Source organism: Podarcis bocagei, assembly GCF_964188305.1.
Source record: "Podarcis bocagei genome assembly, chromosome: 9".
Lineage (NCBI taxonomy): Eukaryota > Metazoa > Chordata > Lepidosauria > Squamata > Lacertidae > Podarcis > Podarcis bocagei.
The window spans coordinates 30,122,214-30,137,277 of NC_138134.1; the positions used below are offsets into that span (position 1 = coordinate 30,122,214).

The 15,064-nt window shown below is 40.2% G+C and overlaps 2 protein-coding genes across 23 annotated transcripts in view; one reads left to right on the forward strand and one right to left on the reverse strand.

Moving 5' to 3' along the window:
• TENM3 (teneurin transmembrane protein 3) overlaps positions 1 to 15,064 on the reverse strand; it is a 1,319,439-nt gene that overhangs the window by 1,024,583 nt on the left and 279,792 nt on the right. The gene's annotated exons all lie outside the window — the stretch shown is intronic.
• The window catches only part of LOC308595145 (uncharacterized protein), a 374,091-nt gene continuing 366,664 nt past the window's right edge, over positions 7,638 to 15,064 (forward strand). The window contains exon 1 of the mRNA XM_081209165.1: positions 7,638 to 7,649. The gene's annotated coding sequence lies outside the window, so the exon portion shown is untranslated. The remainder of the gene's footprint in view (positions 7,650 to 15,064) is intronic.

Below are 15,064 nucleotides of genomic sequence, written 5' to 3' on the forward strand. Positions count from 1 at the left end.
ATTTTCTATTTTTGAATTGGTGGTATATAGCCACATTTCACATATGAAATCTCATTTCCTAGTTTTATGAAATAACTTAGTTACAAAACATTACAACCTTTTCAAAACTTGGTTTCTTGTTAGGAAAAACCCTCTTCCTCTTAATACCTAAGGGTAAATATATGTTTACCTAACAATAACAGCATTAAAACAATTCCATTCATTGTGCATATTGTTTCAAAAGGCCCATCCATGTGACCAACTAATTTTAAGGAGAATGTGATCTGGGTAGCAGGACCTAAACACATGGTTTAGCTGTCCTGCAAAGAGCCACTACAACCTGATTACAGTTCTCAGTCTAAGGTCGGATCTACACTCATGGTTTTTAAAGTTAAAAAAGGGTTAAGGAATGGTTGTCATGACGTAGGTGACATACTGCTTTTAATGTTCTTAAAGCATTATTAAAATGTGACACCAGAAGGCGCTGCAGAGCGAACAGCAGACAGCAGCAGGGAGACACAAAGAAACCAAGGTAAAAAAGATTTGATTTACAAGTATGCCCTGTGATGTTTTAGAACGGTATACTGTATCTAATATCGTTCTAATAATGTTAAACAGTGTGGATCCAGCCTAACTAAAAGAATCTAGCTACACAGAAATTATTTCACTAAAGATGCAGCTGAATGCATACTTACATGGGCATAAATTTCATTGAACACAATAGGACTTTTTTATGAATAAACTTGTTCAATGATTACTCTGTAAATAATTTAACCCTGGTTTTGAAAGTCAAAGAAGTTGAAGCCTGAGAGTACACAGAAGGTTTAGCTTCAAAGAAGACTCATACACAAGAAGAAAAAATATTAATGTTCATCTACCAGTTTTTTATTGCTTCAAAGGGCAATAAAATGATATTCTTTGCATAAACCTAATTAAGGTATACAAAATTTGTATTTAAATATTATCTCATTTTTGTTGTTAGAATAGCACTGTAAAGATAACAGGTAAGATTAAAAGGGATTAATATTATTAAGCCTTAAATGCTACAGATAAAACTGATTTAATTAGAGTTAGGACAAAAAGAAAGCATATCAGCAAATTATTATACACCTCTCCCTTGTATTTAGATTTTATCCTAGAAACATGTTGCAATGAAATCAGTATATATAAAAAAGTAATCAAAAATTAAAAGCCAATCCAGATTTTTCCAAAATGCTAAAACAGAGCAACCACCAAAACCACCTATTTCTGCTTACAGGAGTTAATAACGTTTGTATCTGGAATAGTCAGCTAACAGTGATATTTCAGGCAACATCTGAATTAGTCTTAAATAACAATGGAAACAACCTTACATATGCCCCCTTGCTTTGCTAAAGCTTTGCAAATAAACCCTAAGCATGGTAAAAGGTATACCTTAGCCATTAGGGAGAATGTGTGCACCACAAGTATGATGAAGGTCTAGAAGGGTCACTTAATGGAACCTAGTGTCTTCTATTATCAGATACAAAAAATCAAAAACCTAATAGTCCCTGCCAGTTCTCAGCTGCTGAACGTCCACCTGAGTCTGAAATTTAGCATGGGGAAAATTAAACACCAATGTTCATCTAGATTCCCTTTGATTCTGCCCCCCACCCCCCGCAACAAGTAAGGAGGCTGATGTAAGAGTCAAAAGGTGTTAACAACTACCCAATATATTATATTGGTTTGTGGACACATAATTGCTTTTCCATCATACCTTATTGTTTTATTATTTGTATTTTTAACCAGTTAATCTTCAGGTGTTGAGGAATAGGGTAGGCAAGATCAAGCACCTGAAAATGATGTACCTTAAGGTTTTCCCCTCAAGTTATAGAAATATAAATTGATACATAAATAAAATCGGCTTGCCCCTAAAGTATTGTCTTTGTCGAAAACTGTATTTTTAAAAGGTAAAGAGTTTTCAGTGATGGTGGCACATCTTTACTTGTTAGTTATCATTACAGATTTGTTCTAACAACAAAATGGGAGAATATGTAAATATGATTTTGTATACATTAGCTTGGTCTTATTTTAAAGTTAGGGGGGGAAATGATAGCAAATCAAGTTTCAGTGGTACTTTCTCGTCATTTTTATTATGAGATACCTTGCATGCAAAAACAACATATGACCGAGCATCGTTGACAAATAACATGTGGGTACATATTGATGGCTACATATAACTTTCAGTATTAGATACTGTGTGCCTCTGAATATGAATTGTTGAGATTCACAAGTGAAGAGAGAGAGCACGTTTGCACTGAGGTCCAGCTGGACCCTTTAACCTGATCCAACAGGAGTTTTATCCTGTTATGCTAAGCCATGTCTGTTTCCTCCATTTTCTATAGGCAGTTCTCTCTTGTGCCTTGGAGAAGGAAAAAAGGGAGTGTCTAAAAAAAAAAACTAGAAACCAGGCGGATGGTAGGAGACTATCAATTAAATAAATGTTTGAGAGCAGCTGAGTCAGAGTATGAGTAGAAGAGAGAGAGGGAGAGAGAGAGAGAGAGAGAGAGATACAGGTTGGGAAGAGAGTTTTGCTTTGCACTGCTTATAATACATATCCTGGAAGGACAGAATACAGCTACCGTGAGGTGTATGCAGTGATGCACAAAAGCTCCTCTCTCTTTAATATACAAGGACATGTTGGGAGGAATGAACATGTTGGGAGGATTTTTCAGACTCCACTCAATCCCCTGCTGTTTAGCAGCAAAATGCTCAAGTTTGGAACTTACCCCCAGCACTATACAGCACACAGATGCCGCAGCCTAAACCTATGAACAACACTTCCAGGCTGGGGTCGTCCTGAAAAGAAGCACTCCCCTTAGGAGCTGGAGAAAACACACTGCAACTTCTTCTTCTTTGCAGGTTTCATTTGCATCTCTGTATACCTATGGAGGCCCCTTTCCCCAAGGAACAATACAACTGTGGTTTTCATGATCAGTGATGATATTATATGACACCCACTGGAGAATTTACATGCCCAAAGCACGCAAAGATGTCTAGCAAATGCAAATTTAGGATTATCCTCACAGGTTTCCAAATATTTAACCGCTGAAAGCAGAACACGCTATTTAAGTGGATTCTCTATACAGAATGGTATGAAATCACCATGGAAAAGTAGAATTCAGTGGGTTTTCCCCCCTGATAAGAATGCTTAGGATTGCAGACATTAATCATTTTATGGAGGCCATGGAAGTTGATCAAGCCACATTTCCCCCAACCCATTGCAAGTTAAGCAGGTGTTATTTATTTAGAAGCTGTTGGTATCATTTTTAAAAAACAACACCAACACCAACCCAGTTTGTTTCTATTTCATCGTGAGAGTTATCAAAGCATTAAGTATAAAGAACTACCGTAATATCCTGTAGTCATATTTTCCTTAGATAAGAGTCTAATTTTCAAGCGGTGAGGCTACCTGTTTCTTATCATTGAAAACAATCAGTGATTCTGATTACAACACAATATTATAGCAATATTTCATACTGGGATCATTTCTGCAGATGTTCTGTATTATTTCTGTTTGCTCAGCTACAGCAGTGAGCAGCGTTAGTAACATATATGATGCAAGCAAGACCTCTTGTGCCCAGCACAAATAAACTGCAATAATGTCAGCCAGAACTCAAGGTTACGTTTATACTTTTCAGGCACATTACACTCAATGAAGCAACTTTGGTTTCTTTAGTTTTTTTTGTCTAAGAGTTTTGCTTTGTTTTTGCTTTAGTAATACAGTGTATTGTACAATATTATATTTACAAGGAGTAGGCAATAGCACAGTGGCCTAATGCATTTGGATCATTATTCATCCATTACATTTAATACATTTATTTATAGATTTGTGATATAGTCATAGGAAAAGAAGCTGCCTTATATGACTAGTCCATCTCATTCAGCATTGTCTACTCCACACTGGCTGGCAGCAGCGCTCCAGGGTTTCAGACAGGAGGAACTTGAGCCCTACCTGAATTGAATCAGTAACCTTCTGCATGCAATTCAAATGCTCTACTACTGAGAAAAATCACCCCTGAATTGCAACACACATTATATTTTAACAAGCACACAGGACATAGAATGAAATAATTGGAAGGTACCCCAAGGGTCATCTAGTCCAACCCATTGCAACGAAGGAATATGCAGGTGGCCCATATGGGGATCGAACCCATGACCTTGGTGTTTTCAGCACTACACTCCAAAAATGAACATGCAAATGCAAAACAACATTGGATACATGCAGGAAATGTGCATTTGTTTATGTATGATGCGATTTATAAATGTATAATACACACGTCTCATGTGTTATCGTATAAGTACATACGTATATCAGGAGATCTGAGCAGACTAATGCAACTCTTCTTCATATATGATTTCTGGCAACTACAGCAGCTGCCCCAACAATGGCTAATCTATGGACCCTTGTATGCTGTAGGACTACAACTCCTATCATCCCTATAGGCCATGCCAGCTGGGGCTGATGGGAGTTTCAGTCTCACAACAGCTGGATGGCCAGAGCTTAGATACCCCTGTTGTAATGGTAACATGAGCCCTATTCAGTCAACTCTTTATAAGCATATGGGAATAACATATGGCAGGCATCTGAGGTTGTGTGTGCCACCCTCACCCCAAACATTCCTGTCATTTCCAATTCACATCTTGCTATGTTGAGTGAATTTGGTTGGTTAGAAGCTTCCCTGAGAACAAAGTCTAAATGACTTGGGCCCCAAATATCTGAAGAGGTGCCTCCAAAGGTCTGACCTTGCCTTTCTTTACCTTCCGATCTGTACCAGAACCCCAGGGAAAACAATACTGAAACCAAAACACAGCCATCTTTCAAAATTTACACTTCCCTGAATTCTGCAGTGCAATTCTCTAGACAAGTAATGAGGGTAAAGCTTTGCAAAAGTAAGTGTATTAGGCAATTGCATACAAGCATGTGTGTGTGTGTGTGTGTGTATGCAAAATGATGTTGAAATGTGAAGAACTGAATTTAAGATTCAAAAAATGAGTAACCGAGGACTCAGCTAAACTAGTCAAAAAGCAACAGTTTGAATTCATTATAAACATACAACACAAGATGGCGCCAGAGAGCAAAAGAATTTCCTATGTGATTTTTACATATCATTTTTTCTTTTGTTCTAACGATTTAATTTCTGACTTATTTATAGCGTTTCCCCTCCCTGTGTGTAGATCCGCCCAGAGTGAAACTGAAATTGACAGACTTGCCCATTCTTAGCTGTAACTGACCAACATCACACAGCCTTTTGTCAGAATCTGCCATCAGAAGGGGTGGCTCATTTGGTTTCACCACCTGAGGCAAAACGGGAAGGTGCTCCTCCCACACTGAAGGCTCAGTTCTTGGGTTGCACAGCTGCAGCTTCTGAGTTCTGGCAAGATATTGTAAGAGCTCCACAAGATCCTGCTGGAATCCACTTCCACCTCTCCTTACTTCTCTGGCGGCAGCAGGTGTGCTAATAATAATAGTAATAATAGTAATAGTAATAGTAATAATGCCCTGCAACTCATGGCGGTGGGCAGAGCTTAGCTCACAAGTTGGTTTTACACATGGGTAGAATCCCTGGCTAGAGTTGCAAATATTTCTTAAATCATATACTGTTTCTTTTTCAGAAAGGCTAAGTGTAGCTTACAGCTTCCAATGGCTTTGGTAAAAGTATTTAGCAAGTGGGAAATTAGGTCAGGACAACACAGTATGATGTTCATATTTGCAGCATCATGATATATCTGTATTGCAAATTCATGCTTCAATCTAGCCACAAAAGCTCTGATTATTGGAATGCACCTACAATGTCAATAAAAACACTTAGCACAGCAATTCCTTCCTTAAGAAGTAGACCCTTGGGAATACTGCAAGCAGGAAAAAATGAGAGCAAAGCAAACAAGTGCCTGCCCAGAGCACCAAAACTGGGGCAAACGGATCAGATCCAAGCATTTATTGTCATTTCCCCCCATCTGTATTACATTCAGTCACCTGCAGCTGGCTTTAAAATGCTGCCAGGATGCTTCAAGACTTCACGCTTCGAGGCCACGTCAAGACATCTTGACACAGACTGGAAGTAGGATGCCTCAGGGTAGCCTTGAAGCAGAGAGAAGGCGGCGGTGGATAAATGAATGAAAGTAGACAGAGAAACTAAGAACAACTGAGTACTATGTTGCAAGGAGCAAGGTGATTGCTCAGTGTATCAGAGACAAAACATGTGAACAGGGGCAGAATTTGGACTTGCCTTAAGAAATGTGTGTCCATATATACTGTGCCTGTCAAGAAAAAAGCAGCGTTTCAAAAGAAAGGATTGCTGCATGATACTGCTGATTGTTTTATAACAACTGCAGGGTTGGCCTAAGGTTTCTTGCTGCTCTAGGCAAATTAGCATTCTCTTCCCTCTGTGTATACACATCTGATCGTATGCTGAGCAGCACAACAGCAGCACACTAAATAATCAAAATGTGTCAGGTATTATTTTCTGGTTACCAGATTTAACACCCTTAAGTCCTTTCCTTTCCCCCCTTTTACAACTGAGTCTATGCTTGGGCAGCTGATGGAGATCAGAAGGTTCTCAGTCATGATACTTGAGGGATCATGATGGCATTACTTAGCAGATGAGCTACTAAGCTGCTTCACTGCACCTCCTTCAAGAGTGCAGCAGTGCCTCATTCGACATGGGTGTTCCTGGAATGGTAGACAGTCGCTTAGCTTGCTATCTGATTGCACCAGCCCTTAAACGCTGTGTGGCACAGAAGTGGTATTTCATCCCCTAGTCAGTTGGGTATGTTTAGGTTTCTTGCTTTGGGTTCTGTGATGCTGACCCAATATTATAATTCACATGCAGAAATAACCTCTTATTATGGATTCAATTAATGCTTGGAATGAATCTCTTCCTAATCAAATATGGCTTTTAAAAGTGAACAGTAATTTCAACATAGCCATAAAATGTGGAGCAGACACGATAAAGCAAGCCCAAAGATCATAGTTGTTAAAATTAGTGGAAAGACTTTTCTATTTGTAGAAATATCTGCTTAAATCTATTGTAAAACAATTAAAATATTTCTTATGAGGGATTTATGCTATGTGTCTATTATACCTTTTGGGGTCATGAGACTTCATTCAACAGTAATTCGGGAGAAGGTCATTCACATTTGATGCAAGTTTGACAAAATCTGAAACATAATTTCTACACCCATAATTGAGTCCATAGGCTGACTGTGAATACTGATGAAGTATGCACTATTCAAGAAATGGTGCTGAATGCTGGAAAATGGAGGGCCGAGGACAGGAAATGCAGAAAAGACCGTAAGCTGATTGGAGCAGAGGTCTGTCTAAATAATGGTTTTGCAGAGCCCATAGCTTAAATAAAATATTAGGCACACATTAACTTATTTATTTATACTTTGTTAATGAAATATTTCATACCCTGAGCATGAACATGTAACACTTTATTTATGAAAACATGAAGACAAATAGCTCTAAAACTGTTTAGATTATACAGTGGTACCTCGCAAGACGAATGCCTCGCAAGACAAAAAACTCGCTAGACGAAAGGTTTTTCCGTTTTCGAGTTGCCTCGCAAGACGAATTTCCCTATGGGCTTGCTTCGCAAGACGAAAACGTCTTGCAAGTTTGTTTCCTTTTTCTTAACACTGTTAATACAGTTGCGACTTGACTTCGAGGAGCAACTCATAGAACGCAGTGTACATAGTAGCCTTTTTTGAGGTTTTTAAAGACTTTGGTGATTTTTGAAGCTTTTCCAGAACTTCTTTTGCAGCCATTTGGTAAGTTAAGTTTTTAAAACTTTTTTGGGGGGTTTTGGATTTTGGGTTGGGGTGTTTGGAATTCAAGGACTTGGTGTTGGGGAGGGGTTTGCAAGAATCTGGAAGCTTGTGTGTTTTTTTCTGCATTTTTATGATTTTTTGTGACCATTGGGGCACTCTGCTGTTTTTTCAAAAAAAATTCTGGATTTGAATTTCTGTGTGCTGGGTGGCTGGGGGAACAGTTGGGGAGGGGTTTGCAAGAATCTGGAAGCTTGTGTGTTTTTTTCTGCATTTTTATGATTTTCTGTGACCATTGGGCCACTCTGCTGTTTTTTTAAAAAAATTCTGGATTTGAATTTCTGTGTGCTGGGTGGCTGGGGGAACAGTTGGAGAGGGGTTTGCAAGAATCTGGAAGCTTGTGTTTTTTTTTTCTGGCATGGAGAGGCTGCCAGTTCTGATGTTTCTGCGGCTGAAGACTTTGCAGCGGAGTTCCTGGAGGTTGTGAAGACGGAGGGCTACGTTCCACAGCAGGTCTTCAACTGCGACGAGACCGGGCTGTTTGGAAGAGGATGCCCAAAAGGACTTTCATCACACAGGAGGAGGCCAAGTTGCCTGGCCACAAGCCCATGAAGGACCGTCTGACCCTGCTCTTCTGTGCCAACGCAAGCGGCGACCTGAAGATCAAGCCCTTGCTGGTGTACCACTCGGAGAACCCACGGGCCTTCAAGAGACACAAGATCGACAAGGAGCGGCTGAGTGTCATGTGGCGATCCAACAGCAAGGCTTGGGTCACACGTGTGCTGTTTGTGGACTGGGTCAATCTTGCTTTTGGCCCTGCTGTCAAGCAGTACCTGCTGGACAACGACCTGCCGCTGAAGGCTTTGCTTCTGATGGACAATGCTCCTGCCCATCCTAAAGGCCTTGAGGTGGACTTGTTGGAGGAGTTCAGCTTCATCAACATCATGTTCCTGCCGCCTAACACCACGCCACTGCTCCAGCCGATGGATCAGCAGGTCATCGCCAATTTCAAAAAACTCTACACCAAGGAGCTTTTCAGGCGATGCTTCGAGGTGACTGACTGCACCACCATCACCCTGCGGGAATTCTGGAAGGACCACTTCGACATCGTCACCTGCTTGAAGATGATCACCACGGCCTGGAACGGGATCAGCCAGAGAAATTTGAATTGCGCTTGGCGCAGCCTGTGGCCGGACTGTGTGGCACCAAGTGACTCTGATGCACCAGAGTCAACAGTGGTGCAGGACATTGTTGCCTTGGGGAGGACCATGGGCCTGGAGGTCACGGAGGAGGACGTCTGCGAGTTAGTGGAGGAGCACGACGACGAGCTGACCACCGTGGAGCTGGTCGAACTGCAGGCAGAGGCTGCGCAGGAGCAGGCCTCACTGGAAGAGGAGGAAGCAACTGAGGAACGGCTGTCCTCCGAAAAACTGAGGGACATTTGCCTGAAGTGGAAGGAGGTGCAGACTTTTGCAGAGCAGCACCACCCTGAGAAGCACGTGGCACATGACGTTGGGAACTTTTTTGATACGAGGGTCATGTCACCTTTCAGGGAGGTGCTGAAAAGGCGGATGAAGCAGCAGACTATGGACAGGTTCTTGAGCAAGAAGCAAAGAGTGGAAGAGGAGCCTTCTTCGAGTGGTCCCCCAGAGTCTTAGAAAATGTACTGTACACTTTGTTGATTTTTAAATGTTTTTCTGTCATGTTTATAAAGTTAATTTATTTTCCCTTCAATTTTTGAACTGCTCTTTACAGTATGTGTGACTTTAAAGAGCAGTTAATAAACTGTTGTTGTACCAAATTTGGCTTTGTTTGGCCTTTTTTCGACCATAGGAACGCATTAATTGATTTTCAATGCATTCCTATGGGATTTCGTGATTCGCAAGACGAAAAATTCGCTAGACGACAAAACTTGCGGAACGAATTAATTTCGTCTTGCGGGGCACCACTGTACAGGTTTTTATAGGGAATAACTTTGCCTGTAAGAAAAAAATAATCATAATCAACACATCTATTTTAACTGGTTTGACCTTATTGTTCATTGCTTGTAAGTACATCTGATCTGATTAGACACAGGGGCATTGAATTTCTTAAGATAACACCCAAATGGTTTGCCACATCTTATCCGAGATATTCAAAATGAAGATACTTCAAATACGAAGAATTCATCATACATAATATAAAACATGAGTAAATATTTAATGCTATAATAATGAAATAGATGACATCTGATTTTTTAAGGTATAGGACAGTCAAAATTGGAGAGTGTTTAGTACTGGGCTTTCTGTAAATGATAGAGCTGGTTATTATTTCTACAGTATTTTAATAATCTGATCTTGCTAGCATGACATTGTAAAGACTGTGTGCTGTTATTTGAGAAGGTAGTCTCTAGTTGCAGTAAAATTAATAGTCTGATGAGCCAGATGTGTCCAAGGCTTCTGAGACGCTGCCCCAGACCAGAAGAGTAGAACCTAATGTAAACAGGGCACCCACAGTGTCTGAGCATTTGTGTGTCCATAATCACATTACACTAACACATGTCTACAGGTGTAACTATCAGGGGCGACACCTCTCCTGCCACCACCATACCTGCTGCTGTCGCCGCTGCCTGCACCACCCACTCTGCTGCCACCACACACCCTGTTGCATCTGCCACTGGCAGAGAAGTGCCGCCATCGTTGGCATCAATTTCAGGTAAAATTGAGCTGATTTGGGGTGAAATCTCACCCAATTTTGATGCGATCTCACTCAAAATTGGCCCCGCTGGCTGTGGAGCTTCTCCACCTCTGGTGTAGGCAGCAGAGCAGGTGGGGCGCCCACATGGGTGCTGTTTTGGGGACATAGCTGGATATTAAATGTAGATGAAGGAGTCTTGGTTCAGATTTTCATTTCAACAGGACAGTGCTTTGCAAAAGTGGGGGAGGGAACAGTATATTAGTTACAAAAATACTAAACAGCTGTGTTCTTATAATAAAATGAGAAATTGAAAAAATAACAATTACTATTACTTGCTTCTTGATTGGGTATGGCTTGATCTACATATGAAAGGCAATCATGCAAAGTTCTTTTGAAAAAAGGAATCCTCCAATTAAGTCTGTGTTTCTAATAATAATAATATTATATGCATATACAAGAATATGCATACAGAAGACATGCAAATAGGCTGGGGCAGTGAGTTCTTCAAGCCTGCTGCTGACTTTGGAAAGCAGCTACCAGCCTCCTTCCATCTGCAGCAATGAGACAGTATTTACTTTACTTTGTCCCATATAAATGAATGACTGCCTTTCAATACCATGAAGGTGAAGTAAAACCTTCCCTAATCCATGAAACTAGGTGGCCCACAGAAGACAGATACCTTGCAAACTAGCTAGATTGGCTGCCAACATATGTAAATATTGCTGTTTCGCAGGCTGCATACATGCATAGCTGACTCACATAAAAGAGGAACTACCAGTAAAGGCAGTTCAGCGCAGGTGAGGCAGATTTCCCCCCAACACATGATCAGTTATGAGGCAGAATATGAATTGGTCACTTGATTTTCACTTGGAGGGGTTGCACTGATTTGCAAAAGCAGATGTTGCGGGTAGGTTTTTAGTTTCCCATCAGGGCTAATTAAGTATTTAGGAGAAGTAATTTTCAGTCTGTACCATTTAAAATGTAGGGTGACAACCACAGTCGAAAGCTCTTCCATCTTTAAAGATAATGTGTTCATGTGATGTTAAAATGCCTGGCGAAAGGGTACTGGCCTGTCCTTCTCCCTAATGTGTTAGCTTTCTGTTTTCAAATAATTCAAACATGCAATCATCACTTGCACAATGAATCATAGAACTGTAGAGTTGGAAGGGACCCTAAGCGTCATTTAGTCCAACCCTCTGTGATGCAAGACTCTCAGCTAAAGCATCCATACCAGATGGCCATCCAACCTTTGCTTAAAAACCTCCAAGCAAGAAGAATCCACAACCTCCAAAGGGAATCTGTTCCACTGCTGAACAACCCTTACTGTCAGAAAGTTCTTCCTGACGTTTAGTCAGAACTGCCTTCCTTGGTACTAACTCCAGAGAAGGAGAAAACAAGCTTGCTTTTACTCCAGGTCAATCAGTTTGGATCAACTGTTAATGTCATATGTCAGTGCAACAGTAAAGTCTGCTCTATGCATGAATGCTATCATGCTATTCTGCAACCCTTATCATGATATTATTACATGAAAGGGAATGTCTGAAGGAGCCTTTGTGCTGCAGTGAATTTATTTTATAATACAGAGTTAATTTATTTAAGGGTTCATATATACAGACCTAAGATCATCATTCCAGTTTTACTACAGGAACTGTTTGTTAACCAAATTAAATGGATTGTTTAAATATCTGCTTAAAAGCAGCTGAAAGATTAAACAAGTTTCCCCAGGAAGGGAAGGGAAGGGAAGCATGTGTACCCACCAACCTACTAACACACACCAACCCCAGAAATCAAATACCAAAAACACAGGAACTCAGATTTTAAAGATGGGATGAGCAGCACAGACCATTTTTGTGGACTGGGAAGCGGAGACAGCATTTGGGTAGAGAAAGATTATATTCTTGGGTAGACAGAGGGAGGGATGGGTCATCTAGGAAACTAGCCTTACAAAGGAAAAAAATATTGAAGAATTCTTGGGCCTGCTCTTTTTGCCAGCGGGCACCACGAATGACCTAAGCTAGGTACAGCAGTCCAGCTATTGTCATGTATCCACTCTAAATTGTTCATATCACTGCAATGCTTCAGTATTCTGCAGATTTGGAGGTTCTGAACAAACTGATCCACAATAACATAATAGAATACAGACTGTATTCTTCTAACGGCTTATCTACACTTCCCTTTGGCCTTTTGGCTTTCTCCCAGGGAAAACCACTCTTAACACTCAGTTGAAGCAAACAGCAACTGGGTTTTGCAGTTTTCTCTGGTTTAGACCTAAAGAGCAGGTTTTCCCTGGGAGAGTAGCAGCTCACAGGGAAAACAGGGGAAGTATAGATGAGCCCTACATCTCTCTGGGCTTCAAAACCTGTCTTTTAGGTCAACTAATCTAGGAGTCCCACCAGCAGATTTTATCAGAATAGTTCCCAGACCACATAAATTTATAGCTTAAGTTGCCACTGAGAGGAAAGCATTCTCAGCTATTCCTCTGGAAGTGTTCAGTGTACCATCTGGTCTTAGCAGAACAGTTTTGAGTGTTGCTGCTTGAGGATGTGGTCAATCTGCTTCAGAGGGTGAGGCATACCATTTGTCTTCATGATCCTTGCCCTTCTTGGTTGATAAAAGCCAGCCCAAATGGGATTGACTGTGCAAGTCCAGGAACTAGTGGATGCATGTTGCACTGTTAAGATGTTTTAGATTTCCACTCTCAAATATCCTTTTTTGAATATTAACACTGGATTCTTCAGCCATATAACTGAGATGCAAAGTTGCCACAGATATCAAGCTACATATTACTTCCCTAGCCAGAGGAGGAGAGGTGGTGAAGCAGGCAGTGAATGAGCAGCAGGGACGAGCCAAAGTGATGATGGCTTGAACTGATTTTCATTTCACTGGTCTGTCAACTTAGTTCCAAAGCTTGGCTCTGAGCACAGGTGGAGAATGCACAACATCTTTTTTATTTTATACCTGTTTTTGCACCTACATTTTAATACTCACAGATTTAAAAAAGCTTATCGAGAGAGCATGGATATGTCAAAATAATTATTTCAAATGTATTGCTACTAATCTGACTTTCTCTCCCCAGGAAACAAGATTAGAAAAGTTAGTTGAAAACTATTACACACATTCATTGTGTTTAAATGATGTAGTTTTGCTTTGAAATTGTGCATATTATAGCTTTGGTACAACATGACTTTAATTGGCAGGAACATTGTGCCAGAAGCTTGGATTTTGCCTCCATAAGGTGCTGTGCAACAATTTCCTATGGTATTAATAGATTCTTTCCAAGGAATGCAATGTACTACTAATTCCTTACATTCCATAGTGTGTCCGCTTGCTGATTAGAGCAGAGCTCAGCTTAGCATTAGCTCTTGCTTCTTTTGGCCTGCTCAAAATGTCTTTTAATTAAATATGCACACTCTAATGCTGTATTTGCTTGCATTCCATCTAAATGAGGATTTACCTGACTGTCACAGAGTACTGTCATTCTTAAATCAAATTTACATCGGTTTCAGGCAGACAAACTATGATATTGCAAAATACTGGTTTTAATTTTTTATCCTAATCCCATAGTAAGGTTGAGTCTTTTTCTAAAATACATTTCAAAACCACAATATTAGCTTACTAAAAAAATTCCTCAAAATGATCGCGCACTAGCAGAACTGCTTTTAGTAAAAAAAAAATTATTCAAATAATTATTTATGAAATATAATGCTAAAGAACAAATGTGGTAAAAATATTGCTGTGTATTATATTGTTTTGCTAACAATTACACTTTTGTCTTATTGGAATGGGCTGAATATCATTTATTACACATTCATTATTATACGTAAATAATAAACTGTGAGGTTGTGTGTGGAGTTATCTGTATTCCGCCCCAATCCTCATTTGCCTTTGTTGCAACCCCCTCTTCTCCCATGCCTTTTTCACTGTTATCTACCCAAACACTTTTTGTAAAAAAAGAGGGGGGGGGAAGTGTTAGCCTGGAATGCTGTATTCCAAGGTAAATGCAACATCCTCTGAGATAAGAGAAAATGCACACTTTGAAAGTAATCCCAGGTATGCGGATTAAAAAGATAACTTGAAGCTTCATTTCTCTTATCTTATCACATCTTTGCTCCCTCACAGGAGTAGAAATGATAAATGCACCATACAAGAATGGCACATGGCAGACACACTAATCAAGGCAGGACCTCTCTCAGACGAACGATGGAAGAAACCAGTCAAGGAAAATCTGCCTTTCTTTCTCTTTAGTGACAGGTTCTTCTCTCAGCCATCAAAAAGATTTATATGGAAAAACCAACACTGCTAGACAATAAAGCTTCTGGGGAAGAAATAGGTGTTGGACTGGTGGAATCCTTGGATAAACTTGTTAACGTAACACAACTATATCGTCAAACCCAACCTGTCCCTATCCTTACACACCAGAAGAGATATCCACAAGGCAGTTTGACATTTCGTTCATTAAAATGGTGTTGACTCTGGAAGAGGAACTACTGCTGTAAAATATTTACTTGAGTTCTCTTTTTCACTTAGTACACCAATGTTAGTAAATCCATTTGTATATCAATATATGTGCTTATAATTTGTGATATGTATCCCCCCCGACTTTATGCTTCCCTAAGCTCCC